The sequence below is a fragment of the Miniopterus natalensis genome, chromosome 3 (assembly GCF_054644295.1).
Source record: "Miniopterus natalensis isolate mMinNat1 chromosome 3, mMinNat1.hap1, whole genome shotgun sequence".
NCBI classification, from domain to species: Eukaryota; Metazoa; Chordata; class Mammalia; order Chiroptera; family Miniopteridae; genus Miniopterus; species Miniopterus natalensis.
This window is the reverse complement of record NC_142083.1, coordinates 51,240,540-51,264,156: the sequence shown is the minus strand read 5'-3', so window position 1 is coordinate 51,264,156 and position 23,617 is coordinate 51,240,540. Positions and strand designations below refer to the sequence as shown.

Here is a 23,617-nt window from a genome sequence, read left to right as displayed (position 1 = left end):
GTGGTTTTTCCCTTGGGGATCATTATTGGGTTTTATAATGATTAGTTTGTGTATGAAAAAGGAAAGCTCAAGACTATAATTTCATACATACTTTAAAAAAACACATAAAGGAAATTCAGTAGTGAGACAAGTAATCTCCTGGAGCCTGCTGTGACCAAGAGTATACCTGTGAGAAGGACAAGCTGATAATTGAATGTCTCAGCACATAAGGGGACAAACCACGAAGAGGAAAGCTTTGTGTCCCTCTAGCTTAGGAGGTTCTGCTCTCCTGGTCTCCCTTTCAGACACAAGGACAGCCCCCAAAGAGAAGCAGACAGCAACTGTTGAACCAAATGATTATGGGACCATCCAAGTCAGCAATTCAATGAAAAGGAGAGGGAAAACATTTCTTTCCATTTTGGCAAGCACATGCTTAAGGAGATACTTTTCAATAAAGGCCTAAGCAAAGGGCAGGCTGAGGTGGTGCAGCTGAAAGCAAGGCCCAGAGGTAAAACGTGGACTGGATTGGATGCAGAGCACCTGGAGGAGTCAGAACCACATCAGGAGGCAGGGAGGCGGGCACATACCTGCTGAATGGTTCAGGTTCAAACCTGCAAAGGCTCTACGGAGTCCCGTCATCTCACTGCAGAGGCAGCATAGCCTAGAGAAGAGAAAAGCCTGGCTTTAAATCCTAGTTTGGCACCTCAATCTCTGTGAGACCTTGAGCTAATTATTTAATAGCGCTGTGCCTCACTTTGCTCATCTGTGAAGAAGGACGGCAATTAGGAGAATCGGTCCAAGAAAACACTTCCAACAGTGCTTGGCACATAGCAACAGCTGAATAAACGTTAGATTTTATTACATTCTTATCAACAGCCATATGCACATATTACTTCCCTTAAAAAAAAATGTTGAAAACATGTCCTACCCCCTTCAGCTCTACTTAAAATTTAATGAAAAGGAAAGGTAACTTTCTTACTTATTCCATTCAGTTGGTGGAATACATGGAGGAGTTTGCTATATTTTTTATTTGTAGTCACTTTGTATTCCTCTAAAACAAAAAGTAAATCCTTCAAAACAACAGAAAAAAAAAACAAACAAACATCTATGTGTCTTTTAGATGGGATGAGTAGGGGAGAAATTGGGAGCCTATGTTCTTCTGGGGACAGAAAATTAAGTGGTAGAAACTGGGAAAGAGAAGCCTATGGGAAGAAAAAAGGAAATGGCAGAAACAACCGAGGGTTGGGCTCTGGATTTTAACTTGGATGGATGCCATTTTGCCTGATAAAGACCAAGTTCTCTGGCCTAATTATCTAACCTAGTGATTCTCAGCCGAAGGAGGTAGTAGCTAAGAGCAGGGAGAAATGAAACTAATAGTGCTGGAGGTGTGAACATTAAGGCTGAAAAGTACAAGTTCAAGAATCATGCTCTAAGAGTCGTATATATGATCTTCTTGACTGAGAATGTCTGTTGAAAGGAGCATATATATGACTTGCATATACATTCTCTTTGCAGAAAGCTTTACTTAAACAAGTAGACATCATCTCTACTGCAAAAGCAGCCATCTAGCTGGTCTTCCTCGTTTCACTCTTACCTGACTGTGGTCCATTCTCTGCACAGAGCTTGAGTTATCTTTGTAAAATATGAAGGTATATCACTCCCTGATTGGAGCCTATCACCCTTATAATAAATTCAAATTTCTACCATGGCCTATAAATTTCTGCATTATCTGGCCCTTGTCTTCGTTTTGGCCTCCTTTTGTACCCTGAAGTTTTCATTACAATGTTAATGGCAACAATAACTGACCTCTCAATACCCCAGCTTATTCCTGCTTCAGGACCTTTGCACTAGCTATTCTCTCTCCCTGGAGCGCTCTTCTCACAGCTGCTCAGAGTGGTCAAGTCTTCCTCAAATACCGCCTCCTTTTCCAAATTAACCTATCTAAAAAAAGGTCCTTCAACAATTCTCTGATCCACTTAATTTTCTTTATGGCACTTGTCACTAGCTGAAAGTCTTAAGTGTTTTCTACAAGTTTTTTATCTCTTTCTTCTTATTAGAACATAGCTTCATGAGAGCAGTGGTTTTGTTTACCCAATATCTAGCATTGTGCCTGATGTAAAGTTAGTTCCCACTTGGTTTTTGTTGAATATGTAATTAATAACATACAAATGAAGGTTAGATAGAAGAATAAGCAAAGGAAAATATGTTTACAATAATATATTTCTAAAGGGTTGAATGGCTCAGAAAAAGATATTAAGAAAATGTTCTCAGTGGTTAGACCAGAAAACTTCAAGCAATGATCTATGTATTCCATTGATTGATGGCTTCTGTCTAGCCTCTTTTGCTTGTAATTCAAGGCCTACCTCGCCTCTTATCAACAGCGGAAAGCCGTTTAGATAATCTATACAGAGAAGCTTGAAATAGAAACTCATCGGAGAGAATAATCAAGATCAGAACTTCAGGCTCTAAAAACTGATGTGGACCTTTGCACCACTCTGCCATTCTGCCTTGAAAATTCTGTTACTGGGACAGTCACTCAGGCCATGGCAGAATAAAATATTCATGAAAATGAAAAATTATTTCAAAATAACTGAAGACCGAATAAAACTTCTCTTTCACAGGAATAAACATATATTTAATGCCATATTAAACTAATATGCTCTTTGAGACTGGAAAAAATGAGTCACTGATCTTGTAAATAAAAATTTTTGGCCCAAACGTGTTATCTGTTTGGCAATTTTACACATCCATATTTTATAATTAGGTCCATGACTCCTTTTCCTCATGTGAAGCTAGTTCCTCTTTCAAGCTCAAAGCAAATCTTGTATTAAAAACAGGCCAATGCTTTCAGTTTGTACTGATGTTCAGATAACTGGTTGTTTCAGACATAACTTTTAAGTAACCAATAATAAAACATGTGATATTAAGTAGATATTCAAATATTGATGCTATAACAAAATGTTATCTCTGTGAACTGTATAGAATCATTCATCATAGATGCTTCAAGACATTCGAGTTCACTTGTCTAACTGTTTTCCAAGGCTGCAATCAACTTAACTCAGAATTCCCTGGAGTGGGGTTGGGGGCTTATTAAACATGGAGATTCCTGAGTCCATTGGTAGAGATTCCATTTCTATAGATCTAAGCCAAGGCCCAGAAATCTGTATTTGTTTACAAGGCTTCCCAGGTTAGTTATGGAGGCCTGCCAGGCTTAGAAAACTGTGAATTTTAGTCCAGAACCCCTTTACTCACATTCCTAATAAACTGTTACTTGGATGTGTTTTGTTGAGGTCCTCCAGAGGAAGTATAATCTCCATGTAGTTTGTCAACCTTTATTGGAAAGGTCTGGTTGTCAGAAAGCTTTTGTTTACATTAAACTATAATGCGTCTGGCAGTGATTTCCTTGCAGAGGTTTAGTTCTGCCTTCTGGCATAACAAGGGTTATTATAGATGAAAGCCCTTCATGCATTTTAATATAGCTTTCAGGTCTCCACAAGGTTTTCTTCAGCCAGACAGCCGGTTTCAACAATTGCTCACAGATCCTTTATCATTAAAGGTATCCCTGCACCCTACCACACCATCTATATTCTCTTTTCAGAGCCTTCCCTTCCACCGCTGTGGAACTAGGGTCCCTAAACCAGCTATGAGCACTTGACCTGGCAGAACAATGAAACGGCATGATGCCAGAGACCATATGGAACTGTACATACCTGTACTATTGGTTCTCAAATGCTGGCATGTCGAATGATGCCACTACGTGAATAAACTCTCACCAGTCCAGAGTGACATGAGAAAAATGACTAAATTCATTTGATCTAAAAGGTTGTACTTTCTTCCTGCCCAGGCCTAATTTAAATTTATTTATTTATTTTTTAATGAAACTATATGGATAATAGGTAGTTTGCTTGGTTGGTTTGTTTGTCATAAGAGGAAGTCAGCCATTGTATGTTGATGAGGATTATTTCTTTGAGAGTTGTGCTGGTCATACAGACCAAAATCTGGGAACCACTGCCTTAGCCTTGCCTCCATTGCTGACATACCAGTGTTCTCTAGTAGTATATTGATTCTTGACTCTCGAGTACCCACCGCAAGATACAGCAGTTCGCAAATAATTAGAATCATTAGATCATTAGAATCAACTGAGTTTTATGAAAATACAAATTCCCAAGTCTCACCATCAGAAATTATGATTCAGGAAGTGAGGTTCAGTATCTGTGTTTTTTTAAAGCTTCCCAAATAATCCTGATGATCATCCAGGACTAGAAAGTGCTTTCTTTCATGATGTGCATTTATTCAGTGTGTCTCTTCTCTGTATTTATAACTTAACATCACCAGGGAGCAGGGTTGATTAGGAGAGCACCCGTTTGGTCAAATGTCTTAAAGCCGACAGGTAGATCTTGACATAAAAATGTTAACCTACTCTCTCCCTTAGATATGAACACATTTGCAATTATTACCTTTTCCCCTTTTCTTTAGCCTTTCTCTTATCAGGCCAGGTGTCCTTTGCTTTAGGTTTAGACATATTTTCTCCACCTGCTTAACTCCATCCAATAAACTGACCCCAAATTCTTGGGTTTTATCAATATTCCTATTAAAGCATAGTGCCAAAATTAATACATGAAAATCTTTACTAATATGGACACCAAACATCCATTAATATAGCTTCATATCACCATCACTTTTATAGAGGCACCAGCACAGGGGGTGTTATTTGAGGTTTGAACCAATCCTTACTATCTGGTTTCACCTAAATTCCAACAAGTAGGTCTCCTTCATCCAATACATCTTGTGTTTAAAAATACAACTTCTAGCTACCATTTATTCAAGTGATACAACTTTAAGTTATCACTTTTAGCACATTTGTTACATTATCTTTTAAACAGGTTATATAATTTTCAACTCCAATATATCGAATCTCTTTTCCAGAGAGTATCTTATGTAATGGGTCCTGTGTTAGATCTACTTGAGAAATACAACTTCTTTTTCAACACAGAAGAAATTAAAACTGGGACACAAAACACTCAAGTTCCAGCCTGGACTGCCTCCAATTAGCTGTATGGCATTACCGTTCGGATATCAGTTTTTATCTATAAAACAGCAGTTAAAACTGGGGGATTTTAGAGCTCTAAAAAATATAATCTAAGAATATCCCTTTGAAATAACAGGCACCTTCCTTCTTATATCCTTTAAAGTACTCATGCTCCCTCCATTTATCTTCTAAACTTGTAACTTTAATAAAAATAAATAAATAATAAAATAAAAAAGGAAAGAAATATAACTTCTATGCTGTCATTCAAGTAATTGGCAATATATTTTTTTAACAGTGACAGCAGAAAACACGGTGTTTCTTAAAGATTCTACTTGGAAGTGACTAAGGTCACTCTTCAATTCCATCGGCCACAGCAAGACATACGGCCAAGTCTGACATTTATGGAGTGGGAAATTGGAAATATAATCTTCCTGTACAAAAGGGCTCCATTGAAAGGTGCCTGCAGAAAAAATTAGCAAGTATTTTAAACACATAGCCTAAGCTTTTCCATCCCCCCTTTTGAAAGTTGAGGTCATATGTACCTTTCTCTATTCTTTTAAAATATTTTCCTTGTTCTCCAAAATTTCTCAAATATGATAGTGCTATAATTATATCAGTGAGCTTATTTATTGCCTAAAATGTAATTTGCCTGGGTCTGGGGATTTGAATTCACCTAAAATATGTAAATTATCATTAAGCTGCTCTTATTGTGGATGTCAGTGACCTCCTAATGCAGTGATCTCTCGACGTTGCCAGCTTAAAGATTGTTCTTCTTGGTATAGACAGAAGAAAAGCGGAAGTGCAGTGTTTTCTTTTAACATGATACTATCATTCTCAAGCAATGGACCTATAATTTTCATCTATCTATTTTTCTGAAAATAGCTCTAAAAATTGCTGCTCCTGTCTCTAGTGGTTTTTGCGAACCTCAGCTAATCCTTGGCTTTAACTCTTGAAATTCTCGTCCCGTTCCTTTGTATTCTCCTAGGTTATATGTTCTCCCATTCACAGTTTGCATAGCTGTCTTTCAGCCTTATCAGGCAGCTTACAGTGCAGACATTCCGGGTCCTCTAGCTGCTCCCCATTTTCTTCCCATTGAGAGTATTTTTAATTGTGTAGTCAGAATTTTATAATTCAGCCCTCCGCACCACCATGGAATTATATTTATTTTTTGATTCTCCCCTTGAAAAAGTCTTTATTCCAAAAAAAAACAACCCATCAGCTACTATTTGATACTTAGCGTTTACTACAGCCTCATGGTCTATTTTTTTAATGGCATGATTATGAGAGGCAATATAGCATAAGGCTAAGTGCTCAGTCTCTGGAGATAAACTTGAATCTTGGCTTTTTTATTCATGAGTTGCATGACCTTGGGCAAGTTAGTTAACCTTTCTGTGCCTCAGTTTCCTCATCTGCAAAATGGGGACAATTATGGTACTTTCCTTATACTATTATTATAAGAATTGAATGAGTTAACATATATTAAGTACTAGCAACAGTGCCTGGCACATAAGCAGCCCTATGTGCCTGTTATTAGTGGGTCATACAGTTCGAGTGCCACAGGCATGATAGTTTTTCTGCTTCTACTGAGATAGAGAAGTTATAATTTTTCACATTCTTATAAATGACATTCTTCTTTAGAATTATGCCCTTCAGAACTTACTAAAGTACTCATCAAACTGGGAAGTAGCACCCACAGCGAGAGTATGGGGAAAGAGGTCTAGTTCAAGATGGTGGGCTAATAGCTCAGATTGTCCCACCTTCTTCCTGAGACCATGAAAAAGACAATAAAAGAATTCCAAAAGGAATGAAGCTTTAACAGAAAAGAGAACAAGAGAGAATCAACAAATCCCTAGGAACAGAAAGCAGACATTCCTTTGGATAAGTGAAATAGGGCACGGGAGGCCACAGTACAGCACAGAAGGGGGCCACAGTGAAGAGTGGAATCTAATTTCCAAAGGGGCTTTGGGGAGGCTCCCAGGTCAGAGAGGAGGTGTAGTGGGGGAAAGTGAAAATAAGTGATGGGGTCATTGAAAGTCCTTCAATAACATAACTGCACTAGGTGTCCCTACATACGCACGTGCACAACACACCCTAGGACCTCTACATTCAGAATAAAAGAGAACCTAATATTCACTCCTACAACATAAAAACAGCACCTAAAGTAATTGAGTAAGCTGTTTGAAGTACAGGCTGCTAGGGTGAGCCCTGGTTTCTCAGTCCCTCACCTACTCACCCTTATGGAAATTCTGCAGATAATAAGTTCTACCTAGACACAAAGAGCCTTCAACTCAGGAAGAGGCATCCTGGAAAAAGAAACTGACCTATAGAGCAGCCAAGGAAACCTGGGATAATCAAACTAAACATTTAGCCTAAAACAGAAACTGATAAGCAGGAACTACTACACAAATGAGGGTGTCTAACAACATTAAAGAGAAGGATCGAGATAAAGTCAGAGCCCTAGACCCAGGAGACTACAGTGGAAATGCAAGGAACAGAAGAAATCTTTTTTAGAAAATTCTAATTAGACTCCTTGTGAGTTTTTTTAATGATGTTGTAACCTTAAAAACAAGAATAAGAATCTATAAAAATGGGATAGGTCATAGTAACTAACAAATTTTTAAGTGCAAAAATCAAAAATTCATGAAGAGGCAGTAAAATTTTAAAAAATATATCAGAATATAGAATAGGAAAATAAAAAGATGAAACAGATGAGAGAAAACAGTCACAAAGTATTAATCCATGAAAGTTCAACTAACAGGGTTCCAAAAGTAAAACAGAGAAAACAGAGAAACATAACTTAAAAGAAAAAATAAAGAAAGAAAATATACAAATATACAAAGCCATCACATTGAAGGGCCACTGAATATTATCAACATCTTACATAGTATTGTTTGAAGAGATATAGCTAAACTTGAGGAAACAAGAAATAAAACACACTATTAATGCAGTCACGGAAAAGTTACAATCAAAACCCTAAAATTAATAATATAATACCAATCATTGGGAGAAAGAATGGAAGAAAAGTTGAGTAGTGTTTCAGCAAGTCAAATCCACAACATTCAGAGCAGAAAATCATCAATAATAAAGTTGATAAATCAAGAAATAGCAGTATAAACATATTACTATATTTATAGAACAAACCATTTAAAAAGTTAAAAGTGATTTTAACTGAGAAGAATGAGATTTGCAAAAGGTCAGAGAGCAGCGTATTTTACTACAAAATCTTTCTATACCTGATGAGTATTTAGTGTCTCATTCTTTATTCAGGCTAGCACTTTTTTGTGCAACATAAAGTCTTAGGCCTATACAGACAACAAGTAATGAATCATGTCATGAAGTAGTATGAATCATGGCCAGACCCTATGGGAGACTGTAGACAGCCCAGGTGGGAGAGTGTATAAATTACTGGGCTAACCAAAGGTGAATGCCATCCCTTGGGTAACTACAAAGGCATTTGGAGTCTCTTCCCAGAATCCCAGGCAAGGCTCTGTTTTCAGCTTGACTGAGCTTTCAAGATTCCCATACCTTGGTAGGGATCAGACTCTTCATTGGATGCCATTCTGCCACTATCAAGCTCGGGTTTAAGTACGTCTTTTAATCTCTAACCTTGCATTGGAATTTACGGAGATAAAACACAACACTTTTGTAGCTGTTTTCAACTTCAGTAGTCTCAGTTACTGAGCTGAACTTCCTATTCACTTCAACAAAAATGACAGGGTGACTACTTTGTGCAAAGCACCATGGAAAATACACAGATAAATAAGAGAGATCTGTTTTGTTTATATAAAGAGCTTTGGAACCACTGAACGAGAGAATTGTGCACAGTTAATTTTAATACAAGACTGAACACAAGTGAATTAGAGCATTAAGAAGGAAGAGAGTGCCTCCAACTTAGAAGGGGATCAGGAAAGACTAAGTGAGATGTCAGAGGTGAGCTGGGATACTGGGCCTTGAGTCAACAGGATGCCTGCAGGCTAGTGCTGTGATGCAACAATGATTTGGGAGGAAATCTGAGAGCATTATCATCTGAGCTGTACCTGCCCTTGCTAAGAAAAATGCTGGTATCTCTAGTTTGTGGTGGCTCTGAATTTCTGTGATTAAATGCTGCATTCATTTCAAATGCCAGGCTTACCCAGACATATACATTTTCTTTAGAAAACATGAATTGGCAAAGTATAAATCTAGCAGATTACATGCGTCTGTGTTGTGGTATAAGCAAACCAGAACTCATTTATAACTCCAACTAAATCCCAATTTCTGGGTTGTTTATATTTTTAATAGCATATCTCAACATGTGTTCATGTCCATGTGACTACATTCTACCCTCAAATCCAAAAGATTAAAGAACCAGAGAATGTTAAAATTGGAAAGGATCTTGACTATTATTCATTATAATCCCATCATATTACAGATGAGAAACTAGGCCAAGATAGGGTAAATGTAACTTCCCAAGGTTACACAAGCCCTAAAGCCTGGACTTAAACCAGGTTTTCAAATGCAGGTCCAGAAGCTCTTTCTTCTGGATACTATGCTGAAAGAAAAATGAGAGGATAGAAAAAAATCAAAGATAACAAAGAAATAAAAAGTAATGCTTAACTCAGTTATTGTAATAGATATATAATTACCAGTGTTTCTCAAATAAATTCCAAATAGCTTTTAAGAGTTCTATTTTTCTAGGGATTTTTTTTTTCTCCACTTAGATAAAATGTATACATATTGGCTATCAAAGTACAAAATATTATTTTCAAGCTGTTTTAATTAATTTTTAAATTATTCAAATTAATAATTACTAAAAATAAATAATTTTGTTCTGCTAAAATAGCCAAGAAAATGGTAATTAGCTAATCATCAGTTTATACATAATTTTTATTTCATCAAAGCAAGAATAGGAAATATTTTAAAAATAAGTACTTTTTTGCTTTTTCTTATATTATATATCTAGAAGCATCATATTTTTTTGAATAGACTGTATTAAAGTGGAGACTGTGTTATGTTTGTTTTTGACTATCAGCATCTACCAGTATCTATCATAGCACCTGCCTTAAACAATCTACTCAATAAATATTAATTGGAAAAAATAAATTAATACTATATTACATTGAAATTCTCTATCAGCCTTTGTATATCACACATTAAGTCCAATATTTATACGGCCCAAATCTGACCTATAACATCCTTATCTGGATGAGTTCAAAACTTTGCCTCACCTTGATTTAAAATCAGTCCATCCTTTCGCAAAGCAGACTCCATAATTAGAGGCCTTCCTAGACCCACCTCTAATTAAATCCTAAGTGATAGCCAGAGCCTGTGCAGAAGTAGAATACTGCTTTTCTCCCTTCCTTACACCAACCCAAAGGAGGCTTCCAGAGGTGAAGCCCACACCTGGCTCCAGGCCCTACTCCCAAGTCCAAGTGAGGCCTGGCCAAGAATCTCTAGTTCAGATCACCAGATGGCTTCTCAATACTGCCCTACAGACTGTCTGCTAACAGGCTAACTAAAAGACACTAGAAATTGTGGAAGGAATTTGTGACCAGGAGGACTATTTGCCAGGGCATAAAACAGAAGTATACCTCAGGAAGAGAAAAAAGAAATTCACAAAGTTTTATCAAGGATAGTAAAAACCTCACAGAGAAAGGTTAAAGATGGATACTAAATATAAAAGGCATTTTTTTAGGTCATGAGGACTTTATTTAAATGTTACGCATATAAATAAGAAGTTAACACAGCTCACATTATCTTCCTTATCCATTTTATAGTAATGAGGAAAATGTTGTGCTTTGAAAATTGGTATTACTGATGTTCTCCAGTTGTTTAATAAAACAACAAATGATACAACCACATCTAATCTAAGCAATGTTATGATAACCTCTAACTTTTTTATTTTAATATCTGTATATTTACATAACTAACTATAAATGAAATAATATAAATTTGATTATTTTTTCAGTTATTTGTGTACAAATCACTTAAAGTATAAAATTACATGTTCTCTTATCCCCCTGATGAATAAATAACCAAAGCCAAAATATTGAGAAAAATAAAATAGTAAGAAATATTAAGTTAATAAAATCAAATATTGAGAAAAATAAAAATTAAAATAAAGGAGCAGAAAACTCTGTGCTTCCTAAGTTGGCTTCTACCACTGAGTCACCAGGGATGCGCCACCTGCCTGCACCTGAGAAACAAAGACCTGGGTCAGTTATTTGATAGAGAAAAATGAGAGAAAACGGCACACAGTGGTTTGCAAGTCTTGCTAACCTCCTTGAGAACTTAACTGTGGCTCTTTAAGACCATGTAATGCCCTGTGTCCCAAGTCCACTTCAGAAGGGGACAGCAGCCCCAGAAAGGAGGCAGAGTAGGAGGCAAAGGACAAAGACAGGCCTTGATGCACAGAAACTGTAAACTCACCAGGATTTGGCCACACCACAGGAAGGAAAATTTCTGCGCTGACTCCGGAGGGAGAAAAGCCCTAATATATAAATTTTGTACTTTTCTAACAAAATTGAATCAGGGACTAAAAGTAATCTGGAAAATTTTGGCCCAAATGAAGATTTTAAGAGATTCTGTCAGGGAATGAAGAAATAACAGCTTGATCACTTTATAAATGTAAGCATGTTTCCTGTTGTGAATTTTCTCAAAGATACCCGCGCATTCTTATCTGATGGCAAGAAGAGAAAACAATTACAACAGGGTGTAGAGAAGAGAAAGAAAAGCTGGGTATTCAGTAATAACTTTGTACATAGACATACATTAGCATATGAAACAATTATCTTAAATAAGCTGATCATTTTATTTGGCACCTTGGTTCTAGATGCAATTTGGCCTTCTCCAGTGCTCTGGAGGCTAGACAGCTGAATCTTCCAGCAAGGTCAGAGAGGGCTGTTTGCTCACTAGGTTTAGCTTTTCCTGCCCCCATTGTTTGCATGAAGAAATTACACTTTGACAATTTTCCTCAACTACATTAATTAAATTTTTCCATTAAGCTAGTAACCTACTTTACCTGAAATTGTAAATACGCTTTATTTTGTTTTTTCTAAAACATTCTTTACCTTATCAATTTGAAACTTTTTCCTAAACATTTTCTTTAATGAGTCTTTCCTTTTCTAGTCTCATTTTTCAAATTTTCTCTTTTTTCATTATAACTCTTTTTTCTTTTTGACCATTTCTAAGCACTTAAATTGGGGGGGGGAGGTGGATAAGCAGAGAAAGCTCACAGGAGTAAATACCTCCTGCACGACTTTCCTACTAAAGCATTTCACAGGCAGGACATGCAAAAAGGAAATAAGGGACTGAGAGTTGTCAAAGGCCAGCTCATATTTTCAAAGTTAAACTTTTGATATTACCTCCCAAGGTGGCTCTACATAGTCCCATAGATATGCAACAATATTAACAGAAGACATTTATGTCACAACTTTAAATTGTGAGATTGCACCTCTTGTAATTTACTGTGAACAATACTGATCATACACACACATATGTAGTATATATAATTTCTCACAAATAACAAAATTAAACTGCATTGGAATTTTCTCCAAAAGGGCTAATTTATTAAATGTAAATGCATGACTATTATTTTGTATACTCCTGTTTAGTCATTTCATTCTTAACAATACCTAGAGCCTCAAGAAAAGCAGCAAGAAGCCTTTCCAACCCTTAAGAGAAGCTGCTCACAGATTATAACAAATGTGTTATAATTCTTAACATGGCTCATGGCAGAATTCTGTGTCTCACCTTTCATTCTCCAGCAGCTCTAAGCCACTTGTAGTTTTCTAAACATGGCAGGCTCTCTCATCCTCCTGCTCATGCTGTTCCTTGTCTCAAACACCCTCCTTACTTTGCCTGATTTCTCCCTCAAGAGTTAGTTCAACTACATCTTCTCTGTGTGGCTTTCTCTGACTACTCCCTGCATTCATTCACCTGCAATATGCCAGGCACTGTACTAGATGCTGAGTTACCAAAATGAAAATGCTGCGCCAAGGTCAAAGGAGGTAGCTTGGCAAAATTTTGTGATGGGGGCCAGGAAGAGGGTCAGGGAAAGATTTCCTGGAGCAGGTAACGGCTGAATCAAAACATGAAAGACAAATAGGGTAGTCCAAGAGAAGAAAGGAGGAGAGGAGGGCATTTAAGGTAAGAATGATAATGAAACAAGGATGGGAAGCAATAATGCTGATTGAGAGGTACATGTGCCATTCAAGGGAGTTTAGTGTTGTTTTTCTTGAAGGCAGTGGGTATACTTTTAAGCAGAAGAATGAGATGATCCAATATATCTTTTAGAAAGTATAGAGATCAGAGTGTGTGAACAAGGCTGGGGCAGGTAGGAGAACTTGTAAAGGAGATGACATGTACTAGTATGGAAATGAAGAACATGGGAGAACACTTGAGAGAACGAATGAGTTAGAAGTGAATGGACTTGGTGATAGACTGGCTGCGGTGCACAAGGGGCTGAAAGCGGTCAAGAGGGAACCCCAGGTTTCTCTGCCTTCCTGCCAGGGTGGGTAGTGGGACTTGATTGAGATCAGGAATACAGGAGGAGAAGAGTGAATGTGTTTTGAGTCTGTTAAACAGGAAAGGCCTATGGAATATCCCTGTTGAAAGGTAAGTGCTCATTTCTCTGTGTGCCAAATTACCCTGTTATATTACCTCATGTTATCAAGCTCAGATTGTCTAGCTTCCATCTCTGACTTTCCTCAATAGGAAGAACTGTTCAAACAAAAAATCTTCCCTTCAGGGTACCCTCAACTAGCCCATGCTCGCCCTGACAAATAAGGTTCTCCCATTTTCCCCCTCTCATTAGAGCAGTACTAACTTAGAGGAAATAGCCTGCAAGGGCTGAAGCCTATCAACCCTTCTAGAGAAAGCAAAAACATGTATTGAAGAAAGAAAGGCTATTTTCCCTCCATTTTAATAACACCCATTTTCAAAGGGACCACTGTTTCAGAAGAAATGAGTACTTTCTAAGGTAAATAGAGTGAATAACAATCTTGTTTAAGATTCCAACTTATTAACAGAAAACATGTGTAGACTTAAGAATCAAAAATAAATATGCCTTTAAAGATGACCTGGAAGGCTTCTTACCTGCCAAGAATAAAGTTCAAGACCTCAGAAGGTCTGTTTTCCCAGAAACAGTAGATTATATTGCTAATGATGGGCAAAGGCATTAAATCATAAGGGATTTCCCCCCTATAATTTTGGTACTATTAAGGTGAGTTTTGTAATGGTCTGAAATAAGAGAGGAAATATCAAGACTGAGCTCGGGTTTTGGATATTGAGTCTATGATTTCATCCTTTGGAAGAATGTTCCCTGCTTTTCTTCCCAGGCATGTGTATTTGGGATGAATGCTTCTCATACTTGAATTATATTTTAGTAATCCTGGTTGCATTGGTATAGAAAAATACAAACTCACTTTTAGAGCATTTCCCATCAATGCTCTGAATGTTCAATTGAGCATTTCTAATGAAGAGTATAGTTATTCTTTCAATATTTTTAGTTAGTCCAAATTAGAGGAGGATTTATGAAGGTTGTTATGAGTCAACATGGCAATTACCAGCAGCAGAATGTCTCCAAATGGACCACAGCAAGTGGCAGACCCAGAGGCAGGTCAGCCTGCCGAAGAGAAATTGATGTTGCCCTCCGCAGTCATTGACTTGTCTGGTTTTCATATGACAAATAAACAGATGAGTCAGTTTCTCCTTTTTCTAAGGGATTTTACATGATTGGGGTCAGAAACTCCACAAAGAAAAACCTTCCCTAGTTTTATAAGGGCGTGCTGACAGCATGCCACAATGATTTATTTCAAAGGTGCTGGCTATTTTCAAACTGCTGAGAGACTTTGCTTTTCCTGATCTTAGGAGGCTAGTTCTAGTACGTGCACAAATTCAGCTTGCCATATGAGCAAAAGTGAGATCATACGAGTTGATGCTGGCAGAGTCTCTGAAAGTGCAGTAATTCATGCTGTCAGTTACTATCAGTAGCAATTTGCTTCTGGATTGGTTCCTGTGAGCACTCATGTGAGGATTCTGCACAAAGGACCAGAGTGCAATATTCTCTTGGATTTCAGGGACTTAGTGTCGTTTCAACGTATAATCAAAAGTGCCATGTAATTCGCCACCTTGCATTTTGTTTTAAAGAGACAGAGGCTTAAAACTGGATTCCTTTCTTCTCTCCAAAAATGGGAAGTTGATGGCAACTTGGAACTATCTTTAGAGCAATCTGTAGGTGCTTCAGTGGAATCTAACCTGCCAGTAAGATGTAATTGTTGCCCGGCTAGTGTTGCTCAGTGGTTGAGCATCGACCTATGCACCAAGAGGTCAGCGGTACCATTCCTGGTCAGAGCACACGCTCAGTCTGCGGGCTCAATCCCAGTAGGAGGTGTTCAGGAGGCAGCCGATCAATGTTTGTATCTCTCTCCCTCCCTCTCTAAAAAATCAGTGAAAACAATTTTTTTAAAGATGTAATTGGTGTTTTTAACTAAATACAATTCCACTGTCCCCACAATATTAATAATAAAGTTGCTTGACCACAAAATTTTATTTCTTAGATCCAGCTCACATACGTGACCAACTCTGAATTTCTATACAGCAAATACATTGGGAAAGGAAAAGTTCCCTTGAATGGACATTTTAATAGCACATTCTTCCAAATTGAATATAGTTTCCAAAAAGTTCTATAGCAGAGAAGTTTGGATGCTGCAGTCCTAAGCTCAAAGTCACATTATTAAAGAATCTATGCAAAACAATATAATTTTACTGAATTCCAAATAACTTTAAAATATCAGTAGCACTCTTTCTACACATCTATCTACCAGTCCTTTTTTAATGATGCTCATTTTCTATTTAATTAATACTTACAATTGAGAATCGATGGGGTTCAGGGTATGGAGTAATTCTGATCAGAAGGGTTCAGGCCCGGCAGGCCATGGCTCAGTGGCTGAGCATCAACCTAGGATCCAGAAGATCGTGGTTCAGTTCCCGGTCAGGGCATGTGCCCCAGTTGTGGGCTGGATCCCCCGTCAGGGGACTGCAGGAGGCAGCCGATCAATGATGACTCTCTTATCATTGATATTTCTATCTCTCTCTCCCTCTCCCTTCCTCTCTCTAAAATCAATAAAGATATATTTTTAAAAGGGGGGAAGGGGTTCAGGACAAAAGAAAAGACAGTCCTTGTGTCTAAGAAATGGTAGTTTATTTTCACTCAGAAAAGTGAAAAAGTATGCCACAATCTTGAGTACCATTGTCAACCACATATATGTTTTCTTTGGTGTTAACCTGTGATCTCTTGAGTGCTGAAAAATTACCTCCATGTTTCATGAAGCTCAAAAATCCTCAAAACCTTGGTATCTTACTTGATTACAAAATTCTTGTGTTTATTATCTACTTTCCCCTGCCTCTAGAATATAGACTGAATGAGGACAGGGACTTCCGTTTGTTCACTGATGTCTTTCCAGTGCCTAGAACAGCGCATGGCACATAGGAGGCACTTAATAAAAATGTGCTGAATGAATGAATATCGTCCTTTCCTTCAGCTTAAAGCCTTTTACCTCTTTAACAGGGTTTGCCAACCCTCTTTAACTGACTCCTGCTCATTCTGCTAGCAGCCTCTCTCAGCATTTTACCTCTTACGCTATATACCTCAGCCAAATTCAGATTATTTGTGGTTCCCTAAATATACTATATTCTCTCTCTCTAGAAGCCTTATCACATGTTCCTCTGTGTAGAAGACCTCTTTTTACAGTGGTTGACACTTTCTATGTCATATTATATTTATATATGACTATATATCATGTCCTGCACACTTCTGTGAGCAAAAGGGCTGATATTTATTTTTCTATCTTCTGTCTTCTACATACCTTGTACATAAATGTAGTCAATATATTTTATCAATTGAGTAAATTATGCACTCACACACATATCTATCTAGATAGATAGATAGGCAGATGTCTAATAAGGACAAACTGATAACGGGAAAGTAGCGTTTTAAGGAAAGTCACCTACTGCTCCCCACAGGTAAGGCTAGCCCTATCCACACTGGCTCTCCCAGGCAGGGGGAGGAAAGCACAGAGGAGGGGCGCAGATGCAGGGAGTCTCCAAAATGCCCCGACTGCAAAAACTCAGCATGGTCTGCTTCCTCTCTGCTCATTTAGCCTTGAACATGCTGTGATGATTTCATTGGCATTAAAAAAAAGAAAGAAAAATGACAGTAGAGTACATTCTCCATTGTGGAATTTCATCATTTAAAATTTTTCTTTTTAGATTTAAAGGAAAATCTACATCAGACTTCAGTTGGCTCCTGAACTTTTGTGGTTTTTTCCCCAGTTTGAACACACCTGGTGAGCAAAATAGCTGTCTTGAACAACTGAGGATCACAAAATACAGAATCAGTGCTAGTAAATCAACCTAAGCATTAATCATATAATCAGGATAATTAACCTAACTTCTAAAACAAAAACTGAAGCATAAAATAAAAACAACTGGCATTTATTCTACATTTTTCTAACTAAGGGCAGCATTATCTACTTAAAGTAGTACTGACAATCTTTTTCATAAAATATACAGTTATCAATTTTTCATAGGAAATCTCCCCTAGTGTTTAACCTCAGCTTCTACATCTACTTACATATTAAATGCCAATTCCTACTGCACATTAACATTTTTATATGACAAATATAAAGCATCTTTTACACAAAATGTCAAATGTGTTGTCACCACTGTTGTAACAATAACCCCATGAGAAAGGGGGCCACTGTAACTGAACTATAATTTATGTTCCATGCCTGAGACAGAAATGTAAGATTTTTGATTTGTTATTTCCTGTAAAATTATAGCCCACTCCCCTTAATTGTATTATAGTATATCCTTAAATATTGTGTGAGTAAAGATCTCTGGTCCTGAAAGCAAATAAAATGATAGCAAGGGTTGCACAGAGATGCAGTTATTAAAAACAGGTTAAACAAGGATCCTCCTAGCATTTCAGAATGGCTAAAGAAGCAATCAAAGACTGTTGCTGACAGACACAGATTGTATGATAAAAAAACAATAAAAGGCATTGGAATAAAATTTGCTGTAAGTCTTCCCTGGATCAGTCTGTGCTTACAAATTAAAAATCCATGACTAACTCTTTTCATGGTTTCTCCTCTCTTCACTTAGTCATAGGTCTTTCCAGGATACAGACTTGATACGGGTGGCTGCTTAGGTGTGGTGGGATCTTATTTAAGCTCTAGTTTGCATTGTTAGACTAGTTTTTGTCTTCAGGTTTTGTTTTGGGGGGGTTTTGTTTTTTAATGGTGCGTATTATATTTCAAGAGCTTTGGTTTCTTTTGTGCAATTTTTGTCCTGGGAAAACTAACAGAGTAAAGATTATATATAAAACCAATGGAAGACTTCCTTATTCAAATCTGTTCTTTAGATTAGTATTTATTATTAGTCATGTCCTAAGTCCACCTGCTTGAGTAAAGAAAACATTGAAAATAATCAGCTTATAATATGTTTACAGGATATGATATTTTGATGTGTACTTTTATGTATCCATTTCTCTAAACACTATTGCTCGTCTCATACACAAAGGCTCAGAAAATAAAATACAAGTTTTTAACATAATACAACCAAGAAAAGTGAGGAGGCCAATTGCTGGCATATTGGGCTAAAATTCATTGAACTCAGCTATCAACTTAAGTTCTCTTTATGAATAATGCTGTTGCTGACAGTTTCCCAATTCTCGTGTGTAGTCAGCTCCTGCTGCCACGATGCTGTGGGTGTGGCATTCCACAGTGGCACCCCCCACCCCCAACACACACACCTACTATCTGAACTATGCAGCAGAAAGAGGGTTTGGGACACCAAGCCCCTAGAGCCAGAATATGCTTTTGTCTTTGGGGAGTTTTCTAAAAGAGATTTTTCCAAATTTATAACATCTATGTCAAATTAGAACAAGCTTCTCAAACTCAGAGAACATCCTTTTGGGAGATTTGCCAAAACAAATCCTATTATCCAAATTATAAAGCTGGAGAGATCTTAGAAATAATCTAGTCCAAGCCGTTCCTTTACAGATGAGATAAGCAGGGCTTGTGGAAGTTAAGTGGCTTGGTGCTGATCATACAGATCAGGCAAAACCAGACAAGACTCCGGGCCTTCTGGTCCAAAAAAACAGTTAAGCAAAAGGTTCTGTTGTAAATAGAGAACAGTTTTTTAAATTATTGACTTTGCCCAGGCTGCATGGCTCAGGAGTTAGAGCGTTGGCCTACATACACCAAAGGGTTGCTGGTTCCATTACCGGTTAAGGGCATGTATCTTGTTTGCAGGTTCAACCGCTGCTCCCGATCGGGGTACACCAATTGATGTGTCTCCCTCACTTCAATGTTTTTCTCTCTCTCTCCTCTCTCTCCCTGTCACCCCTCCCTTCCACTCTCTCTGAAAATCAGTGGAAAAAATATCCTCACTCAGGTGAGGATTAAAAAAAAAAGAGTATTCTTTAACAGTTCTATAAATCTACCCAGAAGGGGGAAAAACAAACTAATGAAATTGTAAATAACAATTAACTATTTAAAAACAATCTGAGCTACAACAGAAGATTTCTCACAAGGCAGTACATAAGAAATTTCCAAACAACTGTATAAACAGTTTTATCACATACATAACCTTATTTAGTAGTAAATGTATTATAAGACTTAAGTAGTCAAGTGATTTTTATGTATAGGTGAGTTTGAGAAAAAAATTTAGAGGCCTTTGCTATAGGTAATTAAACCCAGTGATATGCAGTTTGAAGACACTGTAGAAATTAGGTTTGAGGGGATTGTGCCCCCTGCCAGGAGGGCCTTTGAAAAGAAGGTCTCTGAAAAACTCCAGTCAATTCATCAAGTAGCATCACCAGATGGTGGATAATAAACTTATTTATCATTATGATGTTTAATTTTTGGACTTTGAAAAAGAGATAAAACTAAGATCAGAAAGTGGTTTGAAATATTTTATTTCTTCAATGCCAACATGCTTAATTATTTCTCTCTAATTGGAGCTCAAGTTCAGGGACTTATTTGAAGATTATTCATCATCTAAATTACATATAACTTTTTGTTTCCTCAGAAATGTGTACCATTTCAAGACATCCACATTATTTCTCTAAATTAGGTAGAAGAGATAGGATCATATGCAGTATACTAAAGAGATGCATATGATTGTAGGCAATGAAGTCATCAGCTGGAAAGAGATCAAGTGACATCAACAGAAATTTCCTGACCTCTGCTCCTTTGAAGACTGAAGCAGGAAAACTTCGCTACGGATACATTCTTGTCAGTCCATTTTTAAGAATTCTAGTGCTGTCCAGGGCTCATACACTCTTCTGAGTTAGCCCTAAGACCATAATGACATAGGTTATCAGATTCCAGGGGTAAGTTTAAACAGCAGCTTTTCAATATTAGGTCACAATCTTGCTCTAATTAAATGAATGCCTCCTTGGGGCTTCATTGAACAACTCCACAAGCTGGAAAGTCAACTCTGAGAGTGTGTAAGCAATGTGCCGTAATCAGTAAGTGGAGACTAGGGCTTAATTCTGGAAGGCTCCAATGACCAATATGATACAGAATACATTTAATAATAATTACTTTTCTCATATGTTAAACTATCAAAAGAGTCCTCTTCAGGTTGGTAAATAGTTGCTGCTATCAGCCATTCCCTGTCTCCTCACACATCCTTCAGTGAAGCCTCTCCCTGTGGACCCTCTATACCTAAACAAGTAGTGCCTGGCACAGCAAGGCCCAGTTGCAACACCGGGGGACAGACTGTCAGATACTTTGAATATTACCACTGGGTAGAAGCAAGTTTTAGGAGCCATGTGGAGACCACAGGTGAGCTAGGATTGAACAATAATAACCTTATGAGGGTATCACCCAGCTAGGAAGGTAGGTGGGAAAGAAGAATTGAGGAGAAAGGGGACTTAGTCTGAGATTGTGTAGCATACACAGATGCCTGGGGTCAGCAAGTATGGGGCATTTCAGAGGGAGGCAGGAATGTAGGAGAATGGAGTGGGTCCCTCCGTGACTGTAGGAAGTGACTGCATGCCTAGGGCAAGAGCCACCCAGATTTCTTTCTATGTACACCTCTCCCAGTCCTGAGTAATTCCCTATTCAGGAATGTCTATGAAAATGCATGTTTAAAAAGGTCTGACAAATGCATGAAAGGGAAAATTTGTGATACTTTTAAAAACAGATATCCTTAACTTGGCCATCACCATATTTTCCAGTATTTCCCTTCAGGTTGAGTTTGTTATTAAGGTATGGAAACAACCAAGCATACTTCTTATTTAGGAATGTACAGCCAAGCCATATGTGATAAGCGGGGACCGTTCACAGCCCTGGAGACAAGCCACCATTATCCCTTCCTACTAGTCCCTGTCATTGTCTCTTTCTGTGAGGCACTACCTCTCAGCCTTTCTGTTACCAGAGGGGAACAGTGGGTATAAACACTACGTAAGACTTTAAACTTAGATATAACACTGATTCTGGTCCATAAGCCCTTATCGACAGTATAGAAACTTTAAAAGGAAAAAAAAAAAGATTTCTTAAAAAACCTGATCTATGGGGGAGGTTCTTTCTGCAACCTCCCATGCAGAAGTATTCCAAATAATTTACAGATCTTCACCCTCTAGGAGGGGGAACATAATTCACCACTCCTTAAGTATGGGCCATCAAGAGTGACTTCTTTCCAAAAAGTACAGAATGAAAAGGGGAGAAAAAAAGAGTAACTTTATAGTGGGGGAACCTGACAAACACTATCATAGCCAGGTGATGGAGCTCAACATCAGCAGTATTAAGTCATGTTGATAGCATGTGCCCTTAAGATTGATGAGAATGGCACTTTATTGCTGTGGTCTTCCTCCCAAAAAATCCATAACCCCAATCTAATCATGAGAAAACCATAAAAAAAAATTCCCAATTGAAGGGCACTCTACAAAATACCTGACCAGTATGCCTCAAACTGTCAAAGTCATCAAAAACAAGACAAGTTTCAGAAGCTGTCAGAGCCAGCAAGAGCTTATGGAAACATAATGACTAAATGTAAAGGAGTGTCCTGGATGGAATCCAGGAACAGAAAAAGGACAATAGGTAAAAATTAAGGAAATTTCATTAAAGTATGTATTTTAGTTAATAATAGTGTATCAGTGTTGCTTCATAGGTTGTGGCAAATGTACCACACTAAGGTAAGATGTTAACAATATGGAAAACTAGGTATGGAATGTATGGAAGCCGTAATATCTTTGCAATCTTTCTGTAAATATAAAACTATGCTAAAATTTCAAAAGTTATTTTTTTTAAAACTGACCTGAACTCACATGAGACTACAAATGGTCTTTACTTATCACACATATTCATTCAATAGATTTTGCTATGAAAATATTAATATATTTGATAACATGGTCCTGCCTCAAATATTCCAGGTAAAATGCAATATATAGTTATGCACATATTTTAAAGGACAAAATATTCTGAATTCTAAAAACATCTGACTCCAAAGGTTTCAGATGAGAGACCATATACTTGAAATATTGTGAGTGCTAATAATATAACTAGTAATGCATTTCACTTACATGCATTTAGCTTTAGCAGACATTTTCAGTGTAGCCCAAAACTCTAGCCATGACAGATTGCAGTAATAACAATTTATTTTGTACTATGTGCTATGCAATTACATTTATATAATAATCTAATTGGATTCTTAAAATCTGTAAGATAGGAATTCTTATACACATTTTCCAAGAAGGAAAATGAGCTTCAGAAATGTCAACTCACTGCAAGCAGTGTGACCAAACTCAGATATGAGGGACCCACCAACATTTTCAGGACCCAAGAGTACATATGGAAGCTTCCCTGCCCACTGCCCCATCCTTCCATTCCCACATCCACTCTTGTCAGGCCCCAGCCTGCTCCATTAGGGTGGACAACCCAGCCAGCCTATCTCAGGCTTTAGCAGCCCCTGGAAATGTGTTCCCAGTTGCCTAGGCAGGGAATTCCAGACTCCTGAGAGTACAGGGACAGAGGTCCAAGGTGGGCATGTGTTTCTGGCCCCTCAGACTTCTATCTCTATGGAGAGGACTGCAGCCATCAAAAGGTCAGACTGGGCCCTCCAAAGTGGAAATCTAGGGCAGGCACCCAGACTTCAGATCTAAAGTTGCAGGGCTGGTGTTCAAGTGCATGTTTGCCTGACTCAAATGCTCATGCTCTTTCTACTATAATGTGTGTTGCCAAGAAAAAATACACCTAAAGATGACAATATCAACTTGAAAACCAATTTTTTAAACACACTGTATTTGTAAATTAAGGAGTATTGAAGAAGAGCATGTCTTAAAGTCTGATATTGATATATGAGACTGGCAAGACAGACTACCTACAAAGGACCCTAATTAAAATTAAAAAAAAATAAAAATGAAATTCTTAAATTCCTAAATCCCTCAATTTTGATGTTAAAAAACATTTATTGAGAATGTTCTGTGCACCAGGCAGCCTCTTTGGTAATTAGCTCTTCTCTAAAGGGTGAAGGTTCTATGGGGCAAATTACCTCTCTCCACCAATGGGAAAAGAGGAAAGACAACACAAATTCTTTCCTCCAAAAATCAGAAGTCCATTC

The 23,617-nt window shown here is 37.7% G+C and overlaps 1 long non-coding RNA gene across 1 annotated transcript in view; it reads right to left on the bottom strand.

Moving 5' to 3' along the window:
- LOC107539607 (uncharacterized) overlaps window positions 1-23,617 on the bottom strand; it is a 308,699-nt gene that overhangs the window by 36,743 nt on the left and 248,339 nt on the right. Inside the window, exon 2 of the long non-coding RNA XR_001603421.2 lies at window positions 567-640. This is a non-coding gene — a long non-coding RNA (uncharacterized LOC107539607). The remainder of the gene's footprint in view (window positions 1-566; window positions 641-23,617) is intronic.